The sequence below is a fragment of the Primulina tabacum genome, chromosome 10 (assembly GCF_025594145.1).
Source record: "Primulina tabacum isolate GXHZ01 chromosome 10, ASM2559414v2, whole genome shotgun sequence".
Taxonomy (NCBI): Eukaryota; Viridiplantae; Streptophyta; class Magnoliopsida; order Lamiales; family Gesneriaceae; genus Primulina; species Primulina tabacum.
In genome coordinates, this window is record NC_134559.1 from 39,701,572 (window position 1) to 39,728,764 (window position 27,193).

Here is a 27,193-nt window from a genome sequence, read left to right on the forward strand (position 1 = left end):
GCTATTTTCCTCTTATTATTTATTTCTATTTTATGGGAATACTTAGCGATTTTTGTTGTTGTGAGCCGATTCTGTGCGGAAGGGTATGACGCAGATTACTCCGGAGACGGTTAACTCATTAAAAACAATTATTTCGAATGTTTTATCCATAATTTATGTAAACGGTCGCAACACGAGGTCTTCCCAAGGAGGTCACCCATCCTAGCTCTGCCATCGCGCCAGAATGCTTAACTTCATGGTTCTGATTGGGCGAGAGCAGTGCCGCGTGTTGTCCATCTCCGCCCGCTCCACACGTACGCGAGGCATATAAGAATAAAAATCCCACTCAATGTGGGGTGCGATCATACCAGAACTAATGCACCGGATCCCATCAGAACTCCGAAGTTAAGCGTGCTTGGGCGAGACCAGTACTAGGATAGGTGACCCCCAGGCAACTCCTCGTGTTGCACCCCTTTTCGTGTTTTTCTATTTTTGATTACTTGTTGACAGACGATTTTTGGCTCAAATAATCTGAATCTCTATCAGGACCTCATAAGACATGTGAAATCAACGTAGCTCGGGCACTGCCGGATTCGGACAAAATTGTAGCCTAATTTGATTGTAAACGGGCAAACGAACGAGACTCATTACTCCGCAATGAGCTTGCGAGATTTTAACCAAATTCCTTCTCTAAGACCCTCTAATTTGTGATTTTCCACTTCTGTTAACCTTCCGTTTCCTCGAGAAATCCATTTAGGAAGTTCGAAATTTGATTTCGGTTCCACTTTATCGCAACCCATGCATAAAAAAAGCTTTACATTCGCTATTTTCTTCTTCTTATTTTTTTTCCTATTTTCTGGGAACATTTAGCGATTTTTGTTGTCGTGAGCCGGTTCTGTGCGGAAGGGTATGATGCAGATTACTCCGGAGACGGTTAACTCATTAAAAACAATTATTTCGAATGTTTTATCCATAATTTATGTAAACGGTCGCGACACGAGGTCTTCCCAGAGAGGTCACCCATCCTAGCTCTGCCATCGCGCCAGAATGCTTAACTTCATTGTTCTGATTGGGCGGGAGCAGTGCCGCGTGTTGTCCATCTCCGCCCGCTCCACACGTACGCGAGGCATATAAGAATAAAAATCCCACTCAATGTGGGGTGCGATCATACCAGCACTAATGCACCGGATCCCATCAGAACTCCGAAGTTAAGCGTGCTTGGGCGAGACCAGTACTAGGATAGGTGACCCCAGGGAACTCCTCGTGTTGCACCCCTTTTCGTGTTTTTCTATTTTTGATTACTTGTTGACAGACGATTTTCTGCTCAAATAATCTGAATCTCGATCGGGACAAGATAAGACATGTGAAATCAACGTAGGTCGGACACTGCCGGATTTGGACAAAATTGTAGCCTAATTTGATTGTAAACGGGCAAACGAACTAGACTCATTACTCTGCAATGAGATGGCGAGATTTTAGCCGAATTCCTTCTCTAAGGCCATCTAATTTGCGATTTTCTGCTTCTGTTAACTTCTGTTTCCTCGAGAAATCCGCTTAGGAAGTTCGAAATTCGATTTCGGTTCCACTTTATCGTATCCCAGGCATAATAAAAGCTTTACATTCGCTATTTTCTTCTTCTTGTTTTTTTCCTATTTTCTGGGAACATTTAGAGATGTTTGTTGTCGTGAGCCGGTTCTGTGCGGAAGGGTATGACCCAGATTACTCCGGAGACGGTTAACTCATTAAAAACAATTATTTCGAATGTTTTATCCATAATTTATGTAAACGGTCGCGACATGAGGTCTTTCCAGGGAGGTCACCCATCCTAGCTCTGCCATCGCGCCAGAATGCTTAACTTCATGGTTCTGAATGGGCGGGAGCAGTGCCGCGTGTTGTCCATCTCCGCCCGCTCCACACGTACGCGAGGCATATAAGAATAAAAATCCCACTCAATGTGGGGTGCGATCATATCAGCACTAATGCACCGGATCCCATCAGAACTCCGAAGTTAAGCGTGCTTGGGCGAGACCAGTACTAAGATGGGTGACCACCTGGTAAGTCCTCGTGTTGCTTTCTTTTCGTGTTTTTCTATTTTTGATTACTTGTTGACAGATGATTTTCGGCTCAAATAATCTGAATCTCGATTAGGACCAGATAAGACATGTGAAATCAACGTAGCTCAGGCACTGCCGGATTTGGACAAAATTGTAGGCTAATTTGATTGTAAACGGGCAAACGAACGAGACTCATTACTCCGCAATGAGATGGCGATATTTTAGCCGAATTCCTTTTCTAAGACCCTCTAATTTGCGATATACTGCTTCTGTTAAGCTTTCTTTTCCTCGAGAGATCCGCTTAGGAAGTTCGAAATTCGATTCCGGTTCCACTTTATCGTATCTCAGGATTAATAATAGCTTTACATTCGCTATTTTCTTCTTATTTTTTTCCTATTTTCTGGGAACATTTAGAGATTTTTGTTGTCGTGAGCCGGTTCTGGGCAGAAGGATATGAGGCAGATTACTCTGCAGACGGTTAACTCATTAAAAATAATTATTTCAATTGTTTTAGCCATAATTTACGTAAACCGTCGCGACACAAGGACTTTCCAGGGATGTCACCCATCCTAGCTCTACCATCGCGCCAGAACGCTTAACTTCTTGGTTCTGATTGGGCGAGAGCAGTGCCGCGTATTTTCCATCGCCGCCTGCTCCACACGTACTCGAGGGATATAAGAATAAACATCCCACTCAATGTCCGGTGCGATCATACCAGCACTAATGCACCGGATCCCATCAGAACTCCGAAGTTAAGCGTGCTTGGGCGAGACCAGTACTAGGATAGGTGACCCCCAGGGAACTCCTCGTGTTGCACCTCTTTTCGTGTTTTTCTATTTTTGATTACTTGTTGACAGACGATTTTCGGCTCAAATCATCTGAATCTTGATCGGGACCACATAAGACGTGAAATCAACGTAGCTCGGGCACTGCCGGATTTTGACAAAATTGTAACCTAACTTGATTGTAAACGGGCAAACGAATGAGACTCATTATTCCGCAATGAGCTGGCGAGATTTTAGCTGAATTCCTTTATTAATACCCTCTAATTTGCGATTTTCTGCTTCTGTTAATCTTCCGTTTCATCGAGAAATCCGCTTAGGAAGTCCGAAATTCGATTCAGGTTCCATTTTATCGTATCCTAGGAATATTAATAACTTTCTATTCGCTATTTTCTTCTTCTTAATTATTTTTCTATTTTCTGGGAACATTTAGCAATTTTTGTTGTTGTGAGCCGGTTCTGTGCGGAAGGGTATGATGCAGATTATTCCGGAGACGGTTAACTCATTAAAAACAATTATTTCGACTGTTTTCTCTATAATTTACGTAAACGGTCACGACACGAGTAGTTCCCAAGGAAGTCACCCATCCTAGCTCTGACATCGCGCAAGAACGCTTAACTTCATGGTTCTGATTGGGCGAGATCAGTACCTCGAGGGATATAAGAATAAACATCCCTCTCAATGTCTGGTACGATCATACCATCACTAATTCACCGGATCCCATCAGAACTCCGAAGTTAAGCGTGCTTGGGCGAGAGCTATACTAGGATGGGTGACCCCCTGGGAAGTCCTCAAGTTGCACCCTTTTTAGTGTTTTTCTTTTGTTGATTACTTGTTGACAGACGATTTTCGGCTCAAATAATCTGAATCTTTTTCGGAACCAGATAAGACATGTGAAATCAACGCAGCTCGGGCACTGCCGGATTTGGACAAAATTGTAGGTTAATTTGATTGTAAACGGGCAAAAGAACGAGACTCATTCTACGCAATGAGCTGGCGAGATTTTAGCCGAATTCCTTCTCTAAGACCCTCTAATTTGCGATTTTCCGCTTCTGTTAAGCTTCCGTTTCCTCGAGAAATCCGCTTAGGAAGTCCGAAATTCGATTCTGGTTCCATTTTATCGTATCCCAAGCATAATAATAGCTTTACATTCCCTATTTTCTTCTTCCTATTTTTTTTGTATTTTCTGGGAACATTTGGCGATTTTTGTTGTCGTGAGCCTGTTCTGAGCGGAAGGGTATTACGTAGATTACTCCGTAGAAGTTTACCTCATTAAAAACAATTATTTCGACTGTTTTATCCATAATGTACGTAAACGGTCGCGACACAAGGACTTTCCAGGGAGGTCACACATCCTAGCTCTGCCATCGCGCCAGAACGCTTAACTTCATGGTTCTGATTGGGCAAGAGCAGTGCCGCGTGTTGCCCATCGCCGCCCACTCCACACGTACTCGAGGGATATAAGAATAAACATCCCGCTCAATTCGGGTCCGATCATACCAGCACTAATGCATCGGATCCCATCAGAACTCCGAAGTTAAGCGTGCCTGGGCGAGAGCAGTACTAGGATGGTTGACCCCCTGGGAAGTCCTCGTGTTGCACCCCTTTTCGTGTTTTTCTATATTTGATTACTTGTTGACATGCGATTTTTGGCTCAAATCATATGAATCTCGATCGAGATCAGATAAGACATGTGAAATCAACGTAGCTCGGGCACTGCCGGATTTGAACAAAATTGTAGCCTAATTTGATTGTAAACGGGCAAACGAACGAGACTTATTACTCCGCAACGAGGTGGCGAGATTTTAGCTGAATTCCTTCTCTAAGACCCTCTAATTTGCGATTTTCCGCTTCTATTAAGCTTCCGTTTCCTCGATAAATCCGCTTAGGAAGTTCGAAATTCGATTCCGGTTCCATTTATCGTATCCCAGGCATAATAATAGTTTTACATTCGCTATTTTCTTCTTCTTAATTTGTTTATATTTTCTGGGAACTTTTAGCAATTTTTGTTGTTGTGAGCCGGTTCTGTGCGGAAGGGTATGACGTAGATTATTCCGGAGACGGTTAACTCATTAAAAACAATTATTTCGACTGTTTTCTCTATAATTTACGTAAACGGTCACGACACGAGTACTTCCCAAGGAGGTCACCCATCCTAGCTCTGACATCGCGCAAGAACGCTTAACTTCATGGTTCTGATTGGGAGAGATCAGTGCCTCGAGGGATATAAGAATAAACATCCCTCTCAATGTCGGGTGCGATCATACCATCACTAATTCACCAGATCCCATCAGAACTCCGAAGTTAAGCGTGCTTGGGCGAGAGCTATACTAGGATGGGTGACACCCTAGGAAGTCCTCGTGTTGCACCCTTTTTAGTGTTTTTCTTTTGTTGATTACTTGTTGACAGACGATTTTCGGCTCAAATAATCTGAATCTTTTTCGGGACCAGATAAGACATGTGAAATCAACGCAGCTCGGGCACTGCCGGATTTGGACAAAATTGTAGGTTAATTTGATTGTAAACGGGCAAAAGAACGAGACTCATTCTACGCAATGAGCTGGCGAGATTTTAGCCGAATTCATTCTCTAAGACCCTCTAATTTGCGATTTTCCGCTTCTGTTAAGCTTCCGTTTCCTCGAGAAATCCGCTTAGGAAGTCCGAAATTCGATTCTGGTTCCATTTTATCGTATCCCAAGCATAATAATAGCTTTACATTCCCTATTTTCTTCTTCTTATTTTTTTTGTATTTTCTGGGAACATTTGGCGATTTTTGTTGTCGTGAGCCTGTTCTGAGCGGAAGGGTATTACGTAGATTACTCCGTAGAAGGTTACCTCATTAAAAACAATTATTTCGACTGTTTTATCCATAATGTACGTAAACGGTCGCGACACAAGGACTTCCTAGGGAGGTCACACATCCTAGCTCTGCCATCGCGCCAGAACGCTTAACTTCATGGTTCTGATTGGGCAAGAGCAGTGCCGCGTGTTGACCATCGCCGCCCACTCCACACGTACTCGAGGGATATAAGAATAACATCCCACTAAATTCGGGTGCGATCAAACCAGCACTAATGCATCGGATCCCATCAGAACTCCGAAGTTAAGCGTGCTTGGGCGAGAGCAGTACTAGGATGGTTGACCCCTTGAGAAGTCCTCGTGTTGCACCCCTTTTCGTGTTTTTCTATATTTGATTACTTGTTGACATGCGATTTTCGGCTCAAATCATATGAATCTCGATCGAGATCAGATAAGACATGTGAAATCAACGTAGCTCGGGCACTGCCGGATTTGAACAAAATTGTAGCCTTATTTGATTGTAAACGGGCAAACGAACGAAACTCATTGCTCCGCAACGAGGTGGCGAGATTTTAGCTGAATTCCTTCTCTAAGACCCTCTAATTTGCGATTTTCCGCTTCTATTAAGCTTCCGTTTCCTCGATAAATCCGCTTAGGAAGTTCGAAATTCGATTCCGGTTCCATTTTATCGTATCCCAGGCATAATAATAGTTTTACATTCGCTATTTTCTTCTTCTTAATTTTTTTTATATTTTCTGGGAACATTTAGCAATTTTTGTTGTTGTGAGCCGGTTCTGTGTGGAAGGGTATGACGCAGATTATTCCGGAGACGGTTAACTCATTAAAACAATTATTTCGACTGTTTTCTCTATAATTTACGTAAACGGTCACGACACGAGTACTTCCCAAGGAGGTCACCCATCCTAGCTCTGACATCGCGCAAGAACGCTTAACTTCATGGTTCTGATTGGGCGAGATCAGTACCTCGAGGGATATAAGAATAAACATCCCTCTCAATGTCGGGTGCGATCATACCATCACTAATTCAACGGATCCCATCAGAACTACGAGTTAAGCGTGCTTGGGCGAGAGCTATACTAGGATGAGTGACCCACTGGGAAGTCCTCGTGTTGCACCCTTTTTAGTGTTTTTCTTTTGTTGATTACTTGTTGACAGACGATTTTCGGCTCTAATAATCCGAATCTTTTTCGGGACCAGATAAGACATGTGAAATCAACGCAGCTCGAGCACTGCCGGATTTGGACAAAATTGTAGGTTAATTTGATTGTAAACGGGCAAAAGAACGAGACTCATTCTACGCAATGAGCTGGCGAGATTTTAGCCGAATTCCTTCTCTAAGACCCTCTAATTTGCGATTTTCCGATTCTGTTAAGCTTCCGTTTCCTCGAGAAATCCGCTTAGGAAGTCTGAAATTCGATTCTGGTTCCATTTTATCGTATCCCAAGCATAATAATAGCTTTACATTCCCTATTTTCTTCTTCTTATTTTTTTTGTATTTTCTGGGAACATTTGGTGATTTTTGTTGTCGTGAGCCTGTTCTGAGCGGAAGGGTACCACGTAGATTACTACGTAGACGGTTAACTCATTAAAAACAATTATTTCGACTGTTTTATCCATAATATACGTAAACGATCGCGACACAAGGACTTCCCAGGGAGGTCACACATCCTAGCTCTGCCATCGCGCCAGAACGCTTAACTTCATGGTTCTGATTGGGCAAGAGCAGTGCCGCGTGTTGCCCATCGCCGCCCACTCCACACGTAGTCGAGGGATATAAGAATAAACATCCCACTCAATGTCGGTGCTATCATTCCAGCACTAATGCACCGGATCCCATCAGAACTTCGAAGTGAAGCGTGCTTGGGCGAGAGCAGTACTAGGATGTGTGACCCCCTGGGAAGTCCTGGTGTTGCACCTCTTTTTGTGTTTTTCTATTTTTGATTGATTACTTGTTGACAGACGATTTTCGGCTCAAATCATCTGAATCTCGATCGAGATCAGATAAGACATGTGAAATAACAGTAGCTCGGTCACTGCGGGATTTGGACAAAATTGTAGCCTAATTTGATTGTAAACGAGCAAACGAACGAGACTCATTACTCCGCAACGAGCTGGCTAGATTTTAGCCGAATTCCTTCTCTATGACCCTCTAATTTGCGATTTTCCGCTTCTGTTAAGATTCCGTTTCCTCGAGAAATCCGCTTAGGAAGTTCGAAATTCGATTCCGGTTCCATTTTATTGTCTCTCTGGCATAATAATAGCTTTACATTTGCTATTTTCTTCTTCTTATTTTTTTTTCTATTTTTTGGGAACATTTAGCGATTTTTGTTGTCGTAAGCCGGTTCTGTGCGGAAGGGCATTACGTAGATTAATCCGGAGACAGTTAACTCAATAAAAAATTTTTTTTTTACTGTTTTAGCCTTAATTTACTTAAACGGTCGCGACACGAAAACTTCCCAGAGAGGTCACCCATCGTAGCCCTGCCATCGCGCCAGAACGCTTAACTTCATGGTTCTGATTGGGCGAGAGCAGTGCCGCGTGTTGTCCATCGCCGCCCGGTCCACACGTACTCGAGGGATATAATAATAAACATCCCACTCAATGTCGGGTGCGATCATACCAGCAGTAATGAACCGGATCCCATCAGAACTCCGAAGTTAAGGGTGCTTGGGCGAGAGCAATACTGGGATGGGTGATCCCCTGGGAAGTCCTCGTGTTGCACCCCTTTTCGTGTTTTTCTATTTTTGATTACTTGTTGACAGACGATTTTCGGCTCAAATCTTCTGAATCTCGATCGAGACTAGATGAGACATGTGAAATCACCGTAGCTCGGGCAATGCCGGATTTGGACAAAATTGTAGGCTAATTTGATTGTAAACGGGCAAACGGACGAGACACATTACTACGCAATGAGCTGACGAGATTTTAGCCGAAATCCTTCTCTAAGACCCTCTAATTTGCGATTTACCTCTTCTCTTAAGCTTTCGTTTCCTCGAGAAATCCGCTTAGGAAGTTCGAAATTCGATTCCGGTTCCATTTTATCGTATCACAGGCATAATAATAGCTTTACATTCGCTATTTTCTTCTTCTTATTTTTTTCTATTTTCTGGGAACAATTAACGATTTTTGTTGTCGTGAACCGGTTCTGTGCGGAAGGGTATGACACAGATTACTCCGGAGACGGTTAACTCATTAAAAACAATTATTTCGACTGTTTTATCCATAATTTACGTAAACGGTCGCGACACGAGGACTTCCAAGGGAGGTCACCCATCCTAGCTCTGCCATCGCGCCGGAACGCTTAACTTCATGGTTCTGTTGGGCGAGAGCAGTGCCGCGTGTTGTCCATCGCCGCCCGCTCCACACGTACTCGAGGGATATAAGAATAAACATCCCACTCAATGTCGGGTGCGATCATACCAGCACTAATGCATCGGATCCCATCAGAACTCAAAAGTTAAGCGTGCTTGGGCGAGAGCAGTACTAGGATGGCTGACCCCATGGGAAGTCCTCGTGTTGCATTAGGAGATTTTTGGCTCAAATCATCTGAATCTCGATCGGGATTAGGTTAGACATGTGAAATCAACGTAGCTCGGGCACTGCCGGATTTAAAGAAAATTGTAGCTTAATTTTATTGTAAACGGGCAAACGAACGAATCATTACTCCGCAACGGGGTGGCGAGATTTCAGCCGAATTCCTTCTCTAAAACCCTCTAATTTGCGATTTTTCGCTTCTGTTAAGCTTCCGTTTTCTCGAGAAATCCGCTTAGGAAGTTCGAAATTTTATTCCGGTTCCATTTTATCGTATCCCAAGCATAATAATAGCTTTACATTCTCTCTTTTTTTCTTCTTATTTTTTTCTATTTTCTGGGAACGTTTAGAGATTTTTGTTGTCGTGAGCCGGTGCTGTGCGGAAGGGTATGACGCATGTTACTCCGGAGACGGTTAACTCATTAAAAAAAATTATTTCGACTGTTGTATACATAACTTACGTAAACGGTCGGAAACGAGGACTTCCCAGGAAGGTCACCCATCCTAGCTCTGCCATCGCGCCAGAACGCTTAACTTCATGGTTCTGATTGGGAGAGAGCAGTGCCGCGTGTTGTCCATCTCCGTCCGCTCCACACGTACTCGAGGATATAAGAATAAAAATCCCACTCAATGTCAGGTGCGATCATACCAGTACTAATGCACCGGATCCCATCAGAACTCCGAAGTGAAGCGTGGTTGGGCGAGAGTAGTACTAGGATGGGTGACCCCCTGGGAAGTCCACGTTTTGCACCCTTTTTCGTGTTTTTTTTTTTGATTACTTGTTGACAGACGATTTTCGGCTCAAATCATCTGAATTTCGATCGGGACCAGATAAGACATGTGAAATCAACGTAGCTCGGGCACTGCCGGATTTGGACAAAATTGTAGCCTAATTTGATTGAAAACGGGCAAACGAACGAGATTCATTCCTCCGCAATGAGCTGGCGTGATTTTAGTCGAATTCCTTCTCTAAGACCCTCTAATTTGCGATTTTCCGCTTTTGTTAAGCTTCTGTTTCCTCGAGAAATCCTCTTAGGAAGTCCGAAATTCGATTCCGGTTACATTTTATCGTATCCCAGGCATAATAATAGCTTTACATTTGCTATTTTCTTCTTCTTATTTTTTTTCTATTTTATGGGAACATTTAACGATTTTTGTTGTCGTGAGCCGGTTCTGTGCGGAAGGGTATGACGCAGATTACTCCTGAGACGGTTAACTCATTAAAAACCATTATTTCGACTGTTTTATCCATAATTTACGTAAACGATCGAGACACGAGGACTTCCCGGGGAGGTCACCAATCCTAGCTCTGCCATCACGCCAGAACACTTAACTTCATGGTTCTTATTGGGCGAGAGCAGTGCCGCGTGTTGTCCATCGTCGCCCGCTCCACACGTACTCGGGGGATATAAGAATAAACATCCCACTCAATGTCGGGTGCGATCATACTAGCAATAATGCACCGGATCCCATCAGAACTCCGAAGTTAAGCGTGCTGGGGCGAGAGCAGTACTAGGATGGGTGACCCCATGGGAAGTCCTCGTGTTGCACCCTTTTGATGTTTTTCTATTTTTGATTACTTGTTGACAGACGATTTTCGGCTCAAATCATCTAAATCTCGATTGGGATCAGATAAGACATGTGAAATCAACGTAGCTCGGGCACTGCCAGATTTGGACAAAATTGTAGCTTAATTTGATTGTAAACGGGAAAAGGAACGAATCATTACTCCGCAACGAGGTGGCGAGATTTTAGCCGTATTCTTTCTCTAAAACCCTCTAATTTGCGATTTTTCGATTCTGTTAAGCTTCCGTTTCCTCGAGAAATCCGCTTAGGAAGTTTGAAATTCGATTCCGGTTCCATTTTATCGTATCCCAGGCATAATAATAGCTTTACATTCGCTATTTTCTTCTTCTTATTTTTTTTCTGTTTTCTGGGAACATTTAGCGATTTTTAGTGTCGTGAGCCGGTTCTGTGCGGAAGAGTATGACGCAGATTACTTCGGAGATGGTTAACTCATTAAAAACAATTATTTCGACTGTTGTATCCATAATTTATTTAAACGGTCGCGACATGAGGACTTCCCAGGGAGGTCACCCATCTTAGCTCTGCCATCGCGCCAGAACGCATAACTTCATGGTTCTGATTGGGCGAGAGCAGTGCCGCGTGTTGTCCATCGCCGTCCGCTCCACACGTACTCGAGGATATAAGAATAAAAATCCCACTCAATGTCGGGTGCGATCATACCAGCACTAATGCACCGGATCCCATCAAAACTCCGAAGTTAAGCGTGCTTGGGCGAGAGCAGTACTAGGATGGGTGGCCCCCTGGGAAGTCCTCGTGTGAAATCAACGTAGCTCGGGCATTGCCGGATTTGGACAAAATTGTAGCCTAATTTAATTATAAACGGGCAAACGAACGAGATTCATTCCTCCGCAATGAGATGGTGTGATTTTAGCCGAATTTCTTCTCGAAGACTCTCTAATTTACGATTTTCCGCTCCTGTTAAGCTTTCGTTTCCTCGAGATATCCGCTTAGGAAGTCTGAAATTTGATTCCGGTTCCTTTTTATCGTAACCCAAGCATAATAATAGCTTTACATTCGCTATTTTCTTCTTCTTATTTTTTTTCTATTTTCTGGGAACATTTAGCAATTTTTGTTGTCGTGAGCCGGTTCTGAGCAGAAGGGTATTACGACGATTACTCCGGAGACAGTTAACTCATTAAAAACAAATATTTCGACTGTTTTATCCATAATGTACGACTGACACGAGGACTTCCCAGGGAGGTCACCCATCCTAGCTCTCCCATCGCGCTAGAACGCTAAACTTCAAGGTTCTGATTGGGCGAGACCAGTGCCGCCTTTTGTCCATCGCCGCCCGCTCCACACGTACTCGAAGGATATAAGAATAAACATCCCACTAAATGTCGGGTGCGATCATACCAGCACTAATGCACCGGATCCCATCAGAACTCCGAAGTAAAGCGTGCTTGGGCGAGAGCAGTACTAGGATGGGTGACTCCCTGGGAAGTCCTCGTGTTGCACCCCTTTTCGTGTTTTTCTATTTTTGATTACTTGTTGACAGACGATTTTCGGCTCAAATCATCTGAATCTCGATTGGGATCAGATAAGACATGTGAAATCAACGTAGCTCGGGCACTGCCGGATTTGGACAAAATTGTAGCCTTATTTGATTGTAAACGGGCAAACGAACGAGACTCATTACTTCGCAATGAGCTGACGAGATTTTAGCGGAATTCCTTCTCTAAGACTCTCTAATTTGCGATTTTCCGCTTCTGTTAAGATTCCGTTTCTTCGAGAAATCCGCTTAGGAAGTTCGAAATTCGATTTCGGTTCCATTTTATCGTATCCAGGCATAATAACAGCTTTACATTCGCTATTTTCTTCTTCTTATTTTTTTTTCTGTTTTCTGGGAACATTTAGCGATTTTTAGTGTCGTGAGCCGGTTCTGTGCGGAAGAGTATGACGCAGATTACTTCGGAGATGGTTAACTCATTAAAAACAATTATTTCGACTGTTGTATCCATAATTTACTTAAACGGTCGCGACATGAGGACTTCCCAGGGAGGTCACCCATCTTAGCTCTGCCATCGCGCCAGAACGCATAACTTCATGGTTCTGATTGGGCGAGAGCAGTGCCGCGTGTTGTCCATCGCCGTCCGCTCAACACGTACTCGAGGATATAAGAATAAAAATCCCACTCAATGTCGGGTGCGATCATACCAGCACTAATGCACCAGATCCCATCAGAATTCCAAAGTTATGCGTGCTTGGTCAAGAGCATTACTATGATGGGTGACCCCCTGGGAAGTCCTCGTGTTAAACCCCTTTTCGTGTTTTTCTATTTTTGATTACTTGTTGACAGACGATTTTCGGCTCAAATTATCTGAATCTCGATCGGGATCAGATAAGACATGTGAAATCAACGTAGCTCGGGCACTGCCGGATATGGACAAAATTGTAGCCTAATTTGTTTGTAAATGGGCAAACGAACGAGACTCATTACTCCGCAACGAGGTGGCGAGATTTTAGCCGAATTCCTTCTCTAAGACCCTCTAATTTGCGATTTAAAGCTTCTGTTAAGTTTTCGTTTCCTCGAGAAATCCGCTTAGAAAGTTCGAAATTCGATTCCGGTTCCATTTTATCGTATCCCAGGCATAATAATAGCTTTACATTCGCTATTTTCTTCTTCATATTTTTTTTTCTATTTTCTCGGAACATTTAGCGATTTTTGTTGTCGTGAGCTGGTTCTGTGCTGTAGGGTTTGACGCATATTACTCCGGAGACGGTTAACTCATTAAAAACAATTATTTCGAATGCTTTTATCCATAATTCACGTAAACGATTGCGACATGAGGACTTTCCAGGGAGGTCACCCATCCTAGCTCTGCCATCGCACCAGAACGCTTAACTTCATGGTTCTGATTGGGCGAGAGCAGTGCCGCGTTTTGTTTATCGCCGTCCGCTTTACACGTACTCGGGGGATATAAGAATAAACATCCCACTCAATGTTGGGTGCAATCATACCAGCCCTAATACACCGGATCCCATCAGAACTCCGAAGTTAAGCGTGCTTAGGCGAGAGCAGTACTAGGATGGGTAACCCCTGGGAAGTCCTCGTGTTGCACCCCTTTCCGTGTTTTTCTATTTTTGATTACATGTTGACAAACGTTTTTCGGCTCAAATCATCTGAATCTCGATCAAGATAAGATAAGACATGTGAAATCAACGTAGCTCGGGCACTGGCGGATTTGGACAAAATTTTAGCCTAATTTGATTGTAAACGGGCAAACGAACGAGACTCATTACTCCGCAACGAGGTGGCGAGATTTTTGCCGAATTCCTTCTCTAAGACCCTCTAATTTGTGATTTTCCGCTTCTGTTAAGCTTCTGTTTCCTCGAGAAATCCGTTTAGGAATTTCAAATTCGATTCCGGTTCAATTTTATCGTATCCTAGACATAATAATAGCTTTACATTCGCTATTTTCTTCTTCTTAATTTTTTTTCTATTTTGTGGGAACATTTAGCGATTTTTGTTGTCGTGAGCCGGTTCTGTGCGGAAAGGTATGACGCAGATTACTCCGGAGATGGTTAACTCATTAAAACAATTATTTCGACTATTTTATCCATAATTTCCGTAAACAGTCGCGACACGAGGACTTCCTAGGGAGGTCACTCATCCTAGCTCTACCATCGCTCCAGAACGCTTAACTTCATGGTTCTGATTGAGCGAGAGCAGTGCCGCGTGTTGTCCATCGCCGCCCGCTCCACACGTACTCGAGGATATAAGAATAAAAATCCCAATCAATGTCGGGTGCGATCATACCAGCACTAATTCACCGGATCCAATCCGAACTCTGAAGTGAAGCGTGCTTGGGCGAGAGCAGTACTAGGATGGGTGACCCCTTGGGAAGTCCTCGTGTTGCACCCCTTTTCGTGTTTTTCTATTTTTGATTACTTGTTGACAGACGATTTCGTCTCAAATCATCTGAATCTCGATCGGGACCAGATAAGACTTGTGAAATCAACGTAGCTCGGGCACTGCCGGATTTGGACAAAATTGTATGCTAATTTGATTGTAAACGGGCAAACGAACGAGACTCATTACTCCGCAATGAGCTGGCGAGATTTTAGCGGAATTCCTTCTCTAAGACTCTCTAATTTGCGATTTTCCGCTTCTGTTAAGCTTCCGTTTCCTCGAGAAATCCAATTAGGAATTCGAAATTCGATTTCGGTTCCATTTTATCGTATCCCAGGCATAATAAAAGCTTTACATTCGCTATTTTATTCTTCTTATTTTTTTTTCTATTTTCTGGGAACATTTAGCGATTTTTATTGTCGTGAGCATGTTCTGTGCGGAAGGGTAGTACGTAGATTACTTCGGAAACGGTTAACTCACTAAAAACAATTATTTCGACTGTTTTATCCATAATTCACGTAAACGGTCGCGACACGAGGACTTCCCAGGGAGGTCACCTATCCTAACTCTACCATCGCGCCAGAACGCTTAACTTCAACGTAGCTCGGGCACTGCCGGATTTGGACAAAATTGTAGGCTAATTTGATTGTAAACTGGCAAACGAACGAGACTCATTACTCCGCAATTAGCTGGCAAGATTTTAGCCGAATTTCTTGTCTAAGACCCTCTAATTTGCGATTTTCCGCTTCTGTTAAGCTTCCGTTTCCTCGAAAAATCCGCTTAGGAAGTTCGAAATTCGATTTCGGTTCCATTTTATCTTATCCCAGGTATAATAATAGCTTTACAATCGCTATTTTTTTCTTCTTAATTTTTTTTCTATTTTCTGGAAATATTTATCGATTTTTGTTGTCGTGAGCCGGTTCTGAGCGAAAGGGTATGACGCAGATTACTCCAGAGACGGTTAACTCATTAAAAACAATTATTTCGACTATTTTATCCATAATTTACGTAAACGGTCGCGACACGAGGACTTCCCAGGGAGGTCACACATCCTAGCTCTGTTATCGAGCCATAACGATTAACTTCATGGTTCTGATTGGGCGAGAGCAATGCCGCGTGTTGTCCATCGCCGCCCGCTCCACACGTACTCGAGGGATATAAGAATAAACATCCCACTCAATGTCGGGTGCGATCATATCACCACTAATGCACCGGATCCCATCAGAACTCCGAAGTTAAGCGTGCTTGGGCGAGAGCAGTACTAGGATGGGTGACCCCATGGGAAGCCCTCGAGTTGCACCCCTTTTCATGTATTTCTATTTTTGATTACTTGTTGAAAGTCGATTTTCGGCTCAAATCTTCCGAATCTCGATCGGGAGCAGATAAGACTTGTGAAATCAACGTAGCTCGGGCATTGCCGGATTTGGATAAAATTGTAGGCTAATTTGATTGTAAACGGGCAAACGAACGAGACTGGTTACTCCGAAAAGAGCTGGCGAGATTTTAGCCGAATTCCTTCTCTAAGACCCTCTAATTTGCGATTTTCCGCTTATGTTAAGCTTCCTTTTCCTCGAGAAATCCGTTAAGGAAGTCCAAAATTCGATTCCGGTTCCATTTTATCGTATCCCAAGCATAATAATAGCTTTACATTCGTTATTTTCTTATTCTTATTTTTTTTTCTATTTTCTTGGAACATTTAGAGATTTTTGTTGTCGTGAGTTGGTTCTGTGCGGAAGGGTATGACGCAAATTACTCCTGAGACGGTTAACTCATTGAAAACAATTATTTCGACTGTTTTAGCCATAAATTACATAAACGGTCGCGACACGAGGACTTCCCAGGGAGGTCGTCCATCCTAGCTCTGCCATCGCGCCTGAACGCTTAACTTCATGGTTCTGATTGGGCGAGAGCAGTGCCGCGTGTTGTCCATCGCCGCCCGCTCCACACGTACTCGAGGGATATAAGAATAAACATCCCACTCAATGTCGGGTGCGATCATACCAGCACTAATGCACCGGATTCCATCGAGACTCGGAAGTTAAGCGTGCATGTGAGAGAGCAGTACTAGGATGGGTGACCCCCTGGGAAGTACTCGTGTCGTGTTTTTCTATTTTTTATTACTTGTTAACTGAACATTTTCGGCTTCAATCATCTGAATCTCGATCGGGACCAGATAAGACATGTAAATCAACGTAGCTCGGGCACTGCCGGATTTGTACAAAATTGCAGGCTAATTTGATTGCAAACGGGCAAACGGACGAGACTCATTACTCCGCAAAGAGCTGGCGAGATTTTAGCTAAATTCTTTGTCTAAGACCCTCTAATTTTCGATTTACCGCTTCTGTTAAGCTTTCGTTTTCTCGTGAAATCCGCTTAGGAAGTTCGAAATTCGATTCCGGTTCCATTTTATCATATCCAAGGAATAATAATAGCTTTACATTCGCTGTTTTCTTCTTTTTATTTTTTTCTATTTTCTGGGAACATTAAGCGATTTTTGTTGTTGTGAGCCGGTTTTGTGCGGAAAGGTATGACGCAGATTACTCCGGAGACGGTTAACTCATTAAAAACAATTATTTCGACTGTTTTAGCCATAATTTCCGTAAACGGTCGCGACACGAGGACTTCCCAGGGAGGTCACCCACCCTAGCTCTGCCATCGCGCCAGAACGCTTAACTTCATGGTTCTGATTGGGCGAGAGCAGTGCCGCGTGTTGTCCATCGCCGCCTGCTCCACACGTACTCGAGGAATATAAGAATAAACATCCCACTCAATGTCGGGTGCGATCATACCGGCACTAATGCACCGGATCCCATCAGAACTCGGAAGTTAAGCGTGCATGTGAGAGAGCAGTACTAGGATGGGTGACCCCTGGGAAGTCCTCATGTCGTGTTTTTCTATTTTTTATTACTTGTTAACAGAACATTTTCGGCTCAAATCATCTGAATCTCGATCGGGACCAAATAAGACATGTGAATCAACGTAGCTCGGGCACTGCCGGATTTGGACAAAATTGGAGGCTAATTTGATTGCAAACGGACGAGACTAATTACTTCGCAAAGAGCTGACGAGATTTTAGCTAAATTCCTTCTCTAAGACCCTCTAATTTGCGATTTACCGCTTCTGTTAAGCTTCCGTTTCCTCGAGAAATCCGCTTAGGAAGTTCGAAATTCGATTTCGGTTCCATTTTATCGTTTCCCACGCATAATAATAGCTTTACATTCGCTATTTTCTTCTTCTTATTTTTTTTCTATTTTCTGTGGAACATTTATCGATTTTTGTTGTCGTGATCCGGTTCTGTGCGGAAAGGTATGACGCAGATTACTCTGGAGACGGTTAACTCATTAAAAACAATTATTTCGACTGTTTTAGCCATAATTTCCGTAAACGGTCGCGACATGAGGACTTCCCAGGGAGGTCACCCTTCCTAGCTCTGCCATCGCGCCAGAACGCTTAACTTCAAAGTTTTGATTGGGCGAGAGCAGTGCCGCGTGTTGTCCATCGCCGCCCGATCCACACGTAGTTGAGGGATATAAGAATAAACATCTCACTCAATGTCGGGTGCGATCATTTAGTACTAATGCATCGGATCCTACAGAACTCGGAAGTTAAGCATGCTTGGGAGAGAGCAGTACTAGGATGGGTGACCCCCTGGGAAGTCCTTGTGTCGTGTATTTCTATTTTTTATTACTTGTTAACAAGACATTTTCGGCTCAAATCATCTGAATCTCGATCGTGACCAGATAAGACATGTGAATCAACGTAGCTCGGGCACTGCCGGATTTGTACAAAATTGCAGGCTAATTTGATTGCAAACAGGCAAACGGACGAGACTCATTACTCCGCAAAGAGCTGGCGAGATTTTAGCTAAATTCTTTCTCTAAGACCCAATAATTTTCGATTTACCGCTTCTGTTAAGCTTCCGTTTTCTCGTGAAATCCGCTTAGGAAGTTCGAAATTCGATTCCGGTTCTATTTTATCGTGTCCCAGGCATAATAATAGCTTTACATTCGCTATTTTCTTCTTCTTATTTTTTTTCTATTTTCTGGGAACATTTAGCGATTTTTGTTGTCGTGAGCCGGTTCTATGCGGAAGGGTACGACGCAGATTACTCTACAGACGGTTAACTCATTAAAAAAAATTATTTCGACTGTTTTAGCCTTAGTTTCCATAAACGATCGCGACACGAGGACTTCCCAGGGAGGTCACCCATCCTAGCTTTGTCATCGCGTCAGAACGCTTAACTTCATGGTTCTGATTGGGCGAGAGCAGTGCCGCGTGTTGTCCATCGCCGCCCGCTCCACAAGTACTCGAGGGATATAAGAATAAACATCCCACTCAATGTCAGGTGCGATCATACTAGCACTAATGCACCGGATCCCATCAGAACTCGGAAGTTAAGCGTGCTTGGGCGTGAGGAGTACTAGGATGAGTGACCCCCAGGGAAGTCCTCGTGTTGCACCTCTTTTCGTGTTTTTCTATTTTTGATTACTTATTGACATACCATTTTCGGCTTCAATCATCTGAATCTCGATCGGGACCAGATAAGACATGTGAAATCAACGTAGCTCGGGCACTGCCGGATTTGGACAAAATTGTAGGCTAATTTTATTGTAAACGGGCAAACGGACGAGACTCATTAATACGCAAAGAGCTGGCGAGATTTTAGCTAAATTTCTTCTCTAAGAACCTCTAATTTGCGATTTACCGCTTCTGTTAAGCTTCCGTTTCCTCTAGAAATCCGCTTAGGAAGTTCGAAATTCGATTTCGATTCCATTTTATCGTTTCCCAGGCATAATAATAGCTTTACATTCGCTATTTTCTTCTTCCTATTATTTTTTCTATTTTCTGTGGAACATTTATCGATTTTTGTTGTCGTGATCCGGTTCTGTGCGGAAAGGTATGACGCAGATTACTCTGGAGACGGTTAACTCATTAAAAACAATTATTTCGACTGTTTTAGCCATAATTTCCGTAAACGGTCGCGACATGAGCACTTCCCAGGGAGGTCACCCTTCCTAGCTCTGCCATCGCGCCAGAACGCTTAACTTCAAGGTTTTGATTGGGCGAGAGCAGTGCCGCGTGTTGTCCATCGCCGCCCGATCCACACGTAGTCGAGGGATATAAGAATAAACATCTCACTCAATGTCGGGTGCGATCATTTAGTACTAATGCATCAGATCCTACAGAACTCGGAAGTTAAGCGTGCTTGGGAGAGAGCAGTACTAGGATGGGTGACCCCCTTGGAAGTCCTTGTGTCGTGTTTTTCTATTTTTTATTACTTGTTAACAAGACATTTTCGGCTCAAATCATCTGAATCTCGATCGGGACCAGATAAGACATGTGAATCAACGTAGCTCGGGCACTGCCGGATTTGTACAAAATTGCAGGCTAATTTGATTGCAAACGGGCAAACGGACGAGACTCATTACTCCGCAAAGAGCTGACGAGATTTTAGCTAAATTCATTCTCTAAGACCCTCTAATTTTCGATTTACCGCTTCTGTTAAGATTCTGTTTTCTCGTGAAATCCGCTTAGGAAGTTCGAAATTCGATTCCGGTTCTATTTTATCGTGTCCCAGGCATAATAATAGGTTTACATTCGCTATTTCCTTCTTTTTATTTTTTTTCTATTTTCTGGGAACATTTAGCGATTTTTGTTGTCGTGAGCCGATTCTGTGCGGAAGGATACGACGCAGATTACTCTGCAGACGGTTAACTCATTAAAAACAATTATTTCGACTGTTTTAACCTTAGTTTCCATAAACGATCGCGACACGAGGACTTCCCAGGGAGGTCACCCATCCTAGCTCTGTCATCGCGTCAGAACGCTTAACTTCATGGTTCTGATTGGGCGAGAGCAGTGCCGCGTGTTGTCCATCGCCGCCGGCTCCACAAGTACTCGAGGGATATAAGAATAAACATCCCACTCAATGTCAGGTGCGATCATACCAGCACTAATGCACCGGATCCCATCAGAACTCGGAAGTTAAGCGTGCTTGGGCGTGAGGAGTACTAGGATGGGTGACCCCCAGAGAAGTCCTCGTGTTGCACCCCTTTTCGTGTTTTTCTATTTTTTATTACTTATTGACATACCATTTTCAGCTCAAATCATCTGAATCTCGATCGAGACCAGATAAGACATGTGAAATCAACGTAGCTCGGGCACTGCCGGATTTGGACAAAATTGTAGGCTAATTTTATTGTAAACTGGCAAACGGACGAGACTCATTAATACGCAAAGAGCTGGCGAGATTTTAGCTAAATTTCTTCTCTAAGACCCTCTAATTTGCGATTTACCGCTTCTGTTAAGCTTCCGTTTCCTTGAGAAATCCGCTTAGGAAGTTCGAAATTCGATTCCGGTTCCATTTTATCATATCCCCGGAATAATAATAGCTTTACATTCGCTGTTTTCTTCTTTTTATTTTTTTCTATTTTCTGGGAACATTAAGCGATTTTTGTTGTTGTGAGCCGGTTTTGTGCGGAAAGGTATGACGCAGATTACTCCGGAGACGGTTAACTCATTAAAAACAATTATTTCGACTGTTTTAGCCATAATTTCCGTAAATGGTCGCGACACGAGGACTTCCCAGGGAGGTCACCCATCCTAGCTCTGCCATCGCGCCAGAACGCTTAACTTCATGGTTCTGATTGGGCGAGAGCAGTGCCGCGTGTTGTCCATCGCCGCCCGCTCCACACGTACTCGAGGGATATAAGAATAAACATCCCACTCAATGTCGGGTGCGATCATACCAGCACTAATGCACCGGATACCATCAGAACTAGGAAGTTAAGCGTGCATGTGAGAGAGCAGTACTAGGATGGGTGACCCCTGGGAAGTCCTCGTGTCGTGTTTTTCTATTTTTTATTACTTGTTAACAACAGAACATTTTCGGCTCAAATCATCTGAATCTCGATCGGGACCAGATAAGACATGTGAATCAACGTAGCTCGGGCACTGCCGGATTTGGACAAAATTGGAGGCTAATTTGATTGCAAACGGACGAGACTCATTACTCCGCAAAGAGCTGGCGTGATTTTAGCTAAATTCCTTCTCTAAGACCCTCTAATTTGCGATTTACCGCTTCTGTTAAGCCTCCGTTTCCTCGAGAAATCTGCTTAGGAAGTTCGAAATTCGATTTCGGTTCCATTTTATCGTTTCCCAGGCATAATAATAGCTTTACATTCGCTATTTTCTTCTTCTTATTTTTTTTTCTATTTTCTGTGGAACATTTATCGATTTTTGTTGTCGTGATCCGGTTCTGTGCGGAAAGGTATGACGCAGATTACTCTGGAGACGGTTAACTCATTAAAAACAATTATTTTGACTGTTTTAGCCATAATTTCCGTAAACGGTCGCGACACGAGGACTTCCCAGGGAGGTCACCCTTCCTAGCTCTGCCATCGCGCCAGAACGCTTAACTTCAAGGTTTTGATTCGGCGAGAGCAGTTCCGCGTGTTGTCCATCGCCGCCCGCTCCACACGTACTCGAGGGATATAAGAATAAACATCTCACTCAATGTTCGGTTTGATCATACCAGCACTAATGCACCGGATCCCATCAGAACTCGGAAGTTAAGCGTGCTTGGGAGAGAGCAGTACTAGGATGAGTGACCCCTTGGGAAGTCCTCGTGTTGTGTTTTTCTATTTTTTATTACTTGTTAACAGAACATTTTCGGCTCAAATCATCTGAATCTCGATCGGGACCAGATAAGACATGTGAATCAACGTAGCTCGGGCACTGCCGGGGACGGTTAACTCATTAAAAACAATTATTTCGACTGTTTTAGCCATAATTTTCGCAAACGGTCGCGATACGAGGACTTCTCAGGGGGGTCACCCATCCTAGCTCTGCCATCGCGCCAGAACGCTTAACTTCATGGTTCTGATTGGGCGAGAGCAGTGCCGCGTGTTGTCCATCGCCGCGCGCTCCACATGTTCTCGAGGGATATAAGAATAAACATCCCACTCAATGTCGGGTGCGATCATACCAACACTAATGCACCGGATCCCATCAGAACTCGGAAGTTAAGGTTGCTTGGGCAAGAGTAGTATTAAGATGGGTGACCCCCAGGGAAGTCCTCGTTTTGCACCCCTTTTCGTGTTTTTCTATTTTTTATTACTTGTTGACAGACCATTTTCAATTCAAACCATCTGAATCTTGATCGGGACCAGATAAGACAAGTGAAATCAACGTAGCTCGGGCACTGCCGGATTTGGACAAAATTGGAGGCTAATTATATTGTAAACGGACAAACAGACGAGACTCATTAATCCGCAAAGGGCTGGCGAGATTTTAGCTAAATTCCTTCTCTAAGACCCTCTAATTTGCGATTTACCGCTTCTGTTAAGCTTTCGTTTCCTCGAGAAATCCGCTTAGGAAGTTCGAAATTCGATTCCGGTTCCATTTTATCGTATCCCAGGAATAATAATAGCTTTACATTCGCTGTTTTTTTTCTTTTTTTATCTATTTTCTGGGAACATTTAGCGATTTTTGTTGTTGTGAGCCGGTTTTGTGCGGAAAGATAAACGCAGATTACTCCGGAGACGGTTAAGTCATTAAAAACAATTATTTCGACTGTTTTAGCCTTAATTACCGTAAACGGTAGCGACACGAGGACTTCTCAGGGAGGTCACCCATCATAGCTCTGTCATCGAGCCAGAACGCTTAACTTCATGGTTCTGATTGAGCGTGAGCAGTGCCGCGTGTTGTCCATCACCGCCCGCTCCACACGTACTCGAGGGATATAAGAATAATCATCCCACTCAATGTCGGGTGCGATCATACCAGCACTAATGCACTGGATCCCATCAGAACTTGGAAGTTAAGCGTGCTTGGGAGAGAGCAATACTAGGATGGGTGACGCACTGGGAAGTCATCGTGTTGTGTTTTTCCTTTTTTTATTACTTGTTGACAGACCATTTTGGGCTCAAATCATCTGAATCTCGATAAGGACCAGATAAGACATGTGAAATCAACGTAGCTCGGGCACTGCCGGATTTGGACAAAATTGTAGGCTAATTTGATTGTAAACTGGCAAACAGACGAGACTCATTACTCCGCAAAGAGCTGGCGAGATTTTAGCTCAATTACTTCTCTAAGACCCTCTAATTTGCGATTTACAGCTTCTGTTAAGCTTCCGTTTCCTCGAGAAATCCGCCTAGGAAGTTCGAAATTCGATTCCGATTTCATTTTATCGTGTCCTAGGCATAATAATAGCTTTACATTCGCTATTTCCTTCTTCTTATTTTTTTCTATTTTCTAGGAACATTTAGCGATTATTGTTGTCGTAAGCCGGTTCTGTGCGGAAGGGTATGACGCAGATTACTACGGAGACGGTTAACTCATTAAAAATAATTATTTCGACTGTTTTACCAATAATTTCCGTAACGCGACACGAGGACTTCTAAGGGAGATCACCCATCCTAGCTCTGCCATCGAGTCAGAACACTTAACATCATGGTTCTGATTGGACGAGAGCAGTGCCGTGTGTTGTCCATCGCCGCCCGCTCCACACGTACTCGAGGGATATAAGAATAAACATCCCACTGAATGTCGGGTGCGATCATACCAGCACTAATGCACTGGATCCCATCAGAACTCCGAAGTTAAATGTGCTTGGGCGAGAGCAGTTCTAGGATGGGTGATCTCCTGGGAAGTCCTCGTGTTGCACCCTTTTTCGTGTTTTTCTATTTTTATTACTTGTTGCCAGACCATTTTCGGCTCAAATCATCTGAATCTCGATCGTGACAAGATAAGACATGTGAAATCAACGTAGCTCGGGCACTGCCGGATTTTGACAAAATTGTAGGCTAATTTGATTGTAAACGGGCAAACGGACGAGACTCATTACTCCGCAAAGAGTTGGCGAGATTTTAGCTAAATTCCTTCTCTAAGACCCTTTAATTTGCGATTTACCGCTTCTGTTAAGCTTCCGTTTCCTCGAGAAATCCGCTTATGAAGTTCGAAATTCGATTCCGGTTACATTTTATCGTGTCCCAGGCATAATAATAGCTTTACATTCTCTATTTCCTTCTTCTTATTTTTCTTCTATTTTCTGGGAACATTTAGCGATTATTGTTGTCGTAAGCCGGTTCTGTGCGGAAGGGTATGACGCAGATTACTACGGAGACGGTTAACTCATTAATAATAATTATTTCGACTGTTTTACCAATAATTTCCGTAACGCGACACGAGGACTTCTAAGGGAGATCACCCATCCTAGCTCTGCCATCGAGTCAGAACACTTAACATCATGGTTCTGATTGGACGAGAGCAGTGCCGTGTGTTGTCCATCGCCGCCCGCTCCACACGTACTCGAGGGATATAAGAATAAACATCCCACTGAATGTCGGGTGCGATCATACCAGCACTAATGCACTGGATCCCATCAGAACTCCGAAGTTAAATGTGCTTGGGCGAGAGCAGTTCTAGGATGGGTGATCTCCTGGGAAGTCCTCGTGTTGCACCCTTTTTCGTGTTTTTCTATTTTTATTACTTGTTGCCAGACCATTTTCGGCTCAAATCATCTGAATCTCGATCGGGACAAGATAAGACATGTGAAATCAACGTAGCTCGGGCACTGCCGGATTTGGACAAAATTGTAGGCTAATTTGATTGTAAACGGGCAAACGGACGAGACTCATTACTCCGCAAAGAGTTGGCGAGATTTTAGCTAAATTCCTTCTCTAAGACCCTTTAATTTGCGATTTACCGCTTCTGTTAAGCTTCCGTTTCCTCGAGAAATCCGCTTATGAAGTTCGAAATTCGATTCCGGTTACATTTTATTCAGTCCCAGGCATAATAATAGCTTTACATTCTCTATTTCCTTCTTCTTATTTTTTTTCTATTTTCTTGGAACATTTAGCGATTATTGTTGTCGTAAGCCGGTTCTGTGCGGAAGGGTATGACGCAGATTACTACGGAGACGGTTAACTCATTAAAAATAATTATTTCGACTGTTTTACCCATAATTTCCGTAACGCGACACGAGGACTTCTCAGGGAGATCACCCATCCTAGCTCTGCCATCGAGTAAGAACGCTTAAAATCATGGTTCTGATTGGACGAGAGCAGTGCCGCGTGTTGTCCATCGCCGCCCGCTCCACACATACTCGAGGGATATAAGAATAAACATCCCACTGAATGTCGGGTGCGATCATACCAGCACTAATGCACCGGATCCCATCAGAATTCCGAAGTTAAGCGTGCTTGGGCGAGAGCAGTACTAGGATGGGTTACCCCATTGGAAGTCCTCGTGTTGCACCTTTTTGGTGTTTTTCTATTTTTTATTACTTGTTGACAGACGATTTTCGGCTCAAATCATCTGAATCTCGATCTGGTCCAGGTAAACATGTGAAATTAACGTTGCTCGGGCACTGCCCGATTTGGCCAAAATTGTAGGCTAATTTTATTGTAAATGGGCAAACGGACGAGACTCATTACTCCGGAAAGAGCTAGCGAAATTTTAGCTAAATTCCTTCTCTAGGACCCTCTAATTTGCGATTTACCGCTTCTGTTAAGCTTCTGTTTCCTCGAGAAATCCGCTTAGGAAGTTTGAAATTTGATTTTGGTTCAATTTTATCATATCCCAGGCATAATAATAGCTTTACATTCGCTATTTCCTTCTTCTTATTTGTTTTTTCTATTTTCTGGGAATATTTATCGATTTTTGTTGTCGTGAGCTGGTTCTGTGCGGCAGGGTATGACGCAGATTACTCCGGAGACGGTTAACATATTTAAAACAATTATTTCAACTGTTTTATCCTTAATTAACGTAAACGGTCGCGACACGAGGTCTTCCCAGGGAGGTCACCCATCCTAGCTCTGCCATCGCGCCAGAATGCTTAACTTCATGGTTATGATTGGGCGTAAGCAATGCCGCGTGTTGTCCATCTCCTCCCGCTATACACTTACTCGAGGGATATAAGAATAAACATCCCACTCAATGTCGGGTGGGATCATACCCCCTGGGAAGTCCTCGTGTTGCACCCCTTTTCATGTTTTTCTATTTTTGATTACTTGTTGACAGACTATTTTCGGATCAAATCGTCTGAATCTCGATCGGGACCAGATAAAGCATGTGAAATCAACGTAGCTCGGGCACTGCGGGATTTGGACAAAATTGTAGGCTAATTTGATTGTAAATGGGCAAACGGACGAGACTCATTAAGAGCTGGCGAGATTTGAGCTAAATTACTTCTCTAGGACCCTCTAATTTGCGATTTACCACTTCTTTTAAGCTTCCGTTTCCTCGAGAAATCCGCTTAGGAAGTTCAAAATTCGATTTCGGTTCCATTTTAACGTATCCCAGGCATAATAATAGCTTTACATTCGCTATTTCCTTCTTCTTATTTGTTTTTTATATGTTCTGGGAATATTTATCTATTTTTGTTGTCGTGAGCCAGTTCTGTGCGGAAGGGTATGACGTAGATTACTCCGGAGACGGTTAACTCATTAAAAACAATTATTTCGACTGTTTTAGCCATAATTAACGTAAACGGTAGCGACACGAGGACAAGATAAGACATGTGTACGCCATCATGGGATGTTCTCATGTTGCACCCCTTTTCGTGTTTTTCTATTTTTGAT

At 43.4% G+C, this 27,193-nt stretch overlaps 23 non-coding genes and 8 pseudogenes across 23 annotated transcripts; all 31 read left to right on the top strand.

Annotated features, from left to right (window-relative positions):
• Window positions 1-333: 333 nt before the first annotated feature.
• Window positions 334-452, top strand: LOC142507048 (5S ribosomal RNA). The gene has a single exon (XR_012805315.1). It is a non-coding gene; the product is annotated as a 5S ribosomal RNA (ribosomal RNA).
• Window positions 453-1,136: 684 nt separating this feature from the next.
• On the top strand, window positions 1,137-1,254 carry LOC142515567 (5S ribosomal RNA). Its single transcript, XR_012811405.1, has one exon. It is a non-coding gene; the product is annotated as a 5S ribosomal RNA (ribosomal RNA).
• A 682-nt stretch (window positions 1,255-1,936) lies between these two features.
• LOC142517092 (5S ribosomal RNA) lies at window positions 1,937-2,055 on the top strand. The gene has a single exon (XR_012812852.1). It is a non-coding gene; the product is annotated as a 5S ribosomal RNA (ribosomal RNA).
• A 679-nt stretch (window positions 2,056-2,734) lies between these two features.
• Window positions 2,735-2,853, top strand: LOC142515254 (5S ribosomal RNA). Its single transcript, XR_012811109.1, has one exon. It is a non-coding gene; the product is annotated as a 5S ribosomal RNA (ribosomal RNA).
• A 648-nt stretch (window positions 2,854-3,501) lies between these two features.
• Window positions 3,502-3,620, top strand: LOC142511384 (5S ribosomal RNA; annotated as a pseudogene).
• A 681-nt stretch (window positions 3,621-4,301) lies between these two features.
• On the top strand, window positions 4,302-4,420 carry LOC142515332 (5S ribosomal RNA). Its single transcript, XR_012811184.1, has one exon. It is a non-coding gene; the product is annotated as a 5S ribosomal RNA (ribosomal RNA).
• Window positions 4,421-5,068: 648 nt separating this feature from the next.
• Window positions 5,069-5,187, top strand: LOC142510368 (5S ribosomal RNA). Its single transcript, XR_012808484.1, has one exon. It is a non-coding gene; the product is annotated as a 5S ribosomal RNA (ribosomal RNA).
• A 680-nt stretch (window positions 5,188-5,867) lies between these two features.
• Window positions 5,868-5,986, top strand: LOC142514529 (5S ribosomal RNA). Its single transcript, XR_012810418.1, has one exon. It is a non-coding gene; the product is annotated as a 5S ribosomal RNA (ribosomal RNA).
• Window positions 5,987-6,635: 649 nt separating this feature from the next.
• Window positions 6,636-6,753, top strand: LOC142512519 (5S ribosomal RNA; annotated as a pseudogene).
• Window positions 6,754-7,434: 681 nt separating this feature from the next.
• Window positions 7,435-7,553, top strand: LOC142509877 (5S ribosomal RNA). The gene has a single exon (XR_012808023.1). It is a non-coding gene; the product is annotated as a 5S ribosomal RNA (ribosomal RNA).
• Window positions 7,554-8,241: 688 nt separating this feature from the next.
• Window positions 8,242-8,360, top strand: LOC142517218 (5S ribosomal RNA). The gene has a single exon (XR_012812976.1). It is a non-coding gene; the product is annotated as a 5S ribosomal RNA (ribosomal RNA).
• Window positions 8,361-9,041: 681 nt separating this feature from the next.
• On the top strand, window positions 9,042-9,160 carry LOC142509088 (5S ribosomal RNA). The gene has a single exon (XR_012807276.1). It is a non-coding gene; the product is annotated as a 5S ribosomal RNA (ribosomal RNA).
• Window positions 9,161-9,801: 641 nt separating this feature from the next.
• LOC142515911 (5S ribosomal RNA) lies at window positions 9,802-9,920 on the top strand. Its single transcript, XR_012811733.1, has one exon. It is a non-coding gene; the product is annotated as a 5S ribosomal RNA (ribosomal RNA).
• Window positions 9,921-10,601: 681 nt separating this feature from the next.
• Window positions 10,602-10,720, top strand: LOC142514068 (5S ribosomal RNA). Its single transcript, XR_012809980.1, has one exon. It is a non-coding gene; the product is annotated as a 5S ribosomal RNA (ribosomal RNA).
• Window positions 10,721-11,399: 679 nt separating this feature from the next.
• LOC142510355 (5S ribosomal RNA) lies at window positions 11,400-11,517 on the top strand. Its single transcript, XR_012808472.1, has one exon. It is a non-coding gene; the product is annotated as a 5S ribosomal RNA (ribosomal RNA).
• Window positions 11,518-12,095: 578 nt separating this feature from the next.
• LOC142512187 (5S ribosomal RNA) lies at window positions 12,096-12,214 on the top strand. The gene has a single exon (XR_012808814.1). It is a non-coding gene; the product is annotated as a 5S ribosomal RNA (ribosomal RNA).
• Window positions 12,215-12,896: 682 nt separating this feature from the next.
• LOC142512335 (5S ribosomal RNA) lies at window positions 12,897-13,015 on the top strand (annotated as a pseudogene).
• A 685-nt stretch (window positions 13,016-13,700) lies between these two features.
• Window positions 13,701-13,818, top strand: LOC142517010 (5S ribosomal RNA). Its single transcript, XR_012812774.1, has one exon. It is a non-coding gene; the product is annotated as a 5S ribosomal RNA (ribosomal RNA).
• Window positions 13,819-14,499: 681 nt separating this feature from the next.
• Window positions 14,500-14,618, top strand: LOC142515220 (5S ribosomal RNA). The gene has a single exon (XR_012811076.1). It is a non-coding gene; the product is annotated as a 5S ribosomal RNA (ribosomal RNA).
• Window positions 14,619-15,790: 1,172 nt separating this feature from the next.
• LOC142515391 (5S ribosomal RNA) lies at window positions 15,791-15,909 on the top strand. The gene has a single exon (XR_012811238.1). It is a non-coding gene; the product is annotated as a 5S ribosomal RNA (ribosomal RNA).
• Window positions 15,910-16,593: 684 nt separating this feature from the next.
• Window positions 16,594-16,712, top strand: LOC142512306 (5S ribosomal RNA; annotated as a pseudogene).
• Window positions 16,713-17,381: 669 nt separating this feature from the next.
• LOC142511809 (5S ribosomal RNA) lies at window positions 17,382-17,499 on the top strand (annotated as a pseudogene).
• Window positions 17,500-18,949: 1,450 nt separating this feature from the next.
• LOC142517335 (5S ribosomal RNA) lies at window positions 18,950-19,068 on the top strand. The gene has a single exon (XR_012813086.1). It is a non-coding gene; the product is annotated as a 5S ribosomal RNA (ribosomal RNA).
• Window positions 19,069-20,540: 1,472 nt separating this feature from the next.
• Window positions 20,541-20,659, top strand: LOC142515188 (5S ribosomal RNA). The gene has a single exon (XR_012811045.1). It is a non-coding gene; the product is annotated as a 5S ribosomal RNA (ribosomal RNA).
• Window positions 20,660-21,341: 682 nt separating this feature from the next.
• LOC142512775 (5S ribosomal RNA) lies at window positions 21,342-21,459 on the top strand (annotated as a pseudogene).
• Window positions 21,460-22,126: 667 nt separating this feature from the next.
• LOC142511549 (5S ribosomal RNA) lies at window positions 22,127-22,245 on the top strand (annotated as a pseudogene).
• A 334-nt stretch (window positions 22,246-22,579) lies between these two features.
• Window positions 22,580-22,698, top strand: LOC142510140 (5S ribosomal RNA). The gene has a single exon (XR_012808270.1). It is a non-coding gene; the product is annotated as a 5S ribosomal RNA (ribosomal RNA).
• Window positions 22,699-23,376: 678 nt separating this feature from the next.
• LOC142512721 (5S ribosomal RNA) lies at window positions 23,377-23,495 on the top strand (annotated as a pseudogene).
• Window positions 23,496-24,160: 665 nt separating this feature from the next.
• On the top strand, window positions 24,161-24,279 carry LOC142515386 (5S ribosomal RNA). The gene has a single exon (XR_012811234.1). It is a non-coding gene; the product is annotated as a 5S ribosomal RNA (ribosomal RNA).
• A 677-nt stretch (window positions 24,280-24,956) lies between these two features.
• On the top strand, window positions 24,957-25,075 carry LOC142515387 (5S ribosomal RNA). The gene has a single exon (XR_012811235.1). It is a non-coding gene; the product is annotated as a 5S ribosomal RNA (ribosomal RNA).
• A 677-nt stretch (window positions 25,076-25,752) lies between these two features.
• LOC142514966 (5S ribosomal RNA) lies at window positions 25,753-25,871 on the top strand. Its single transcript, XR_012810835.1, has one exon. It is a non-coding gene; the product is annotated as a 5S ribosomal RNA (ribosomal RNA).
• The last annotated feature ends 1,322 nt before the right edge of the window (window positions 25,872-27,193 follow it).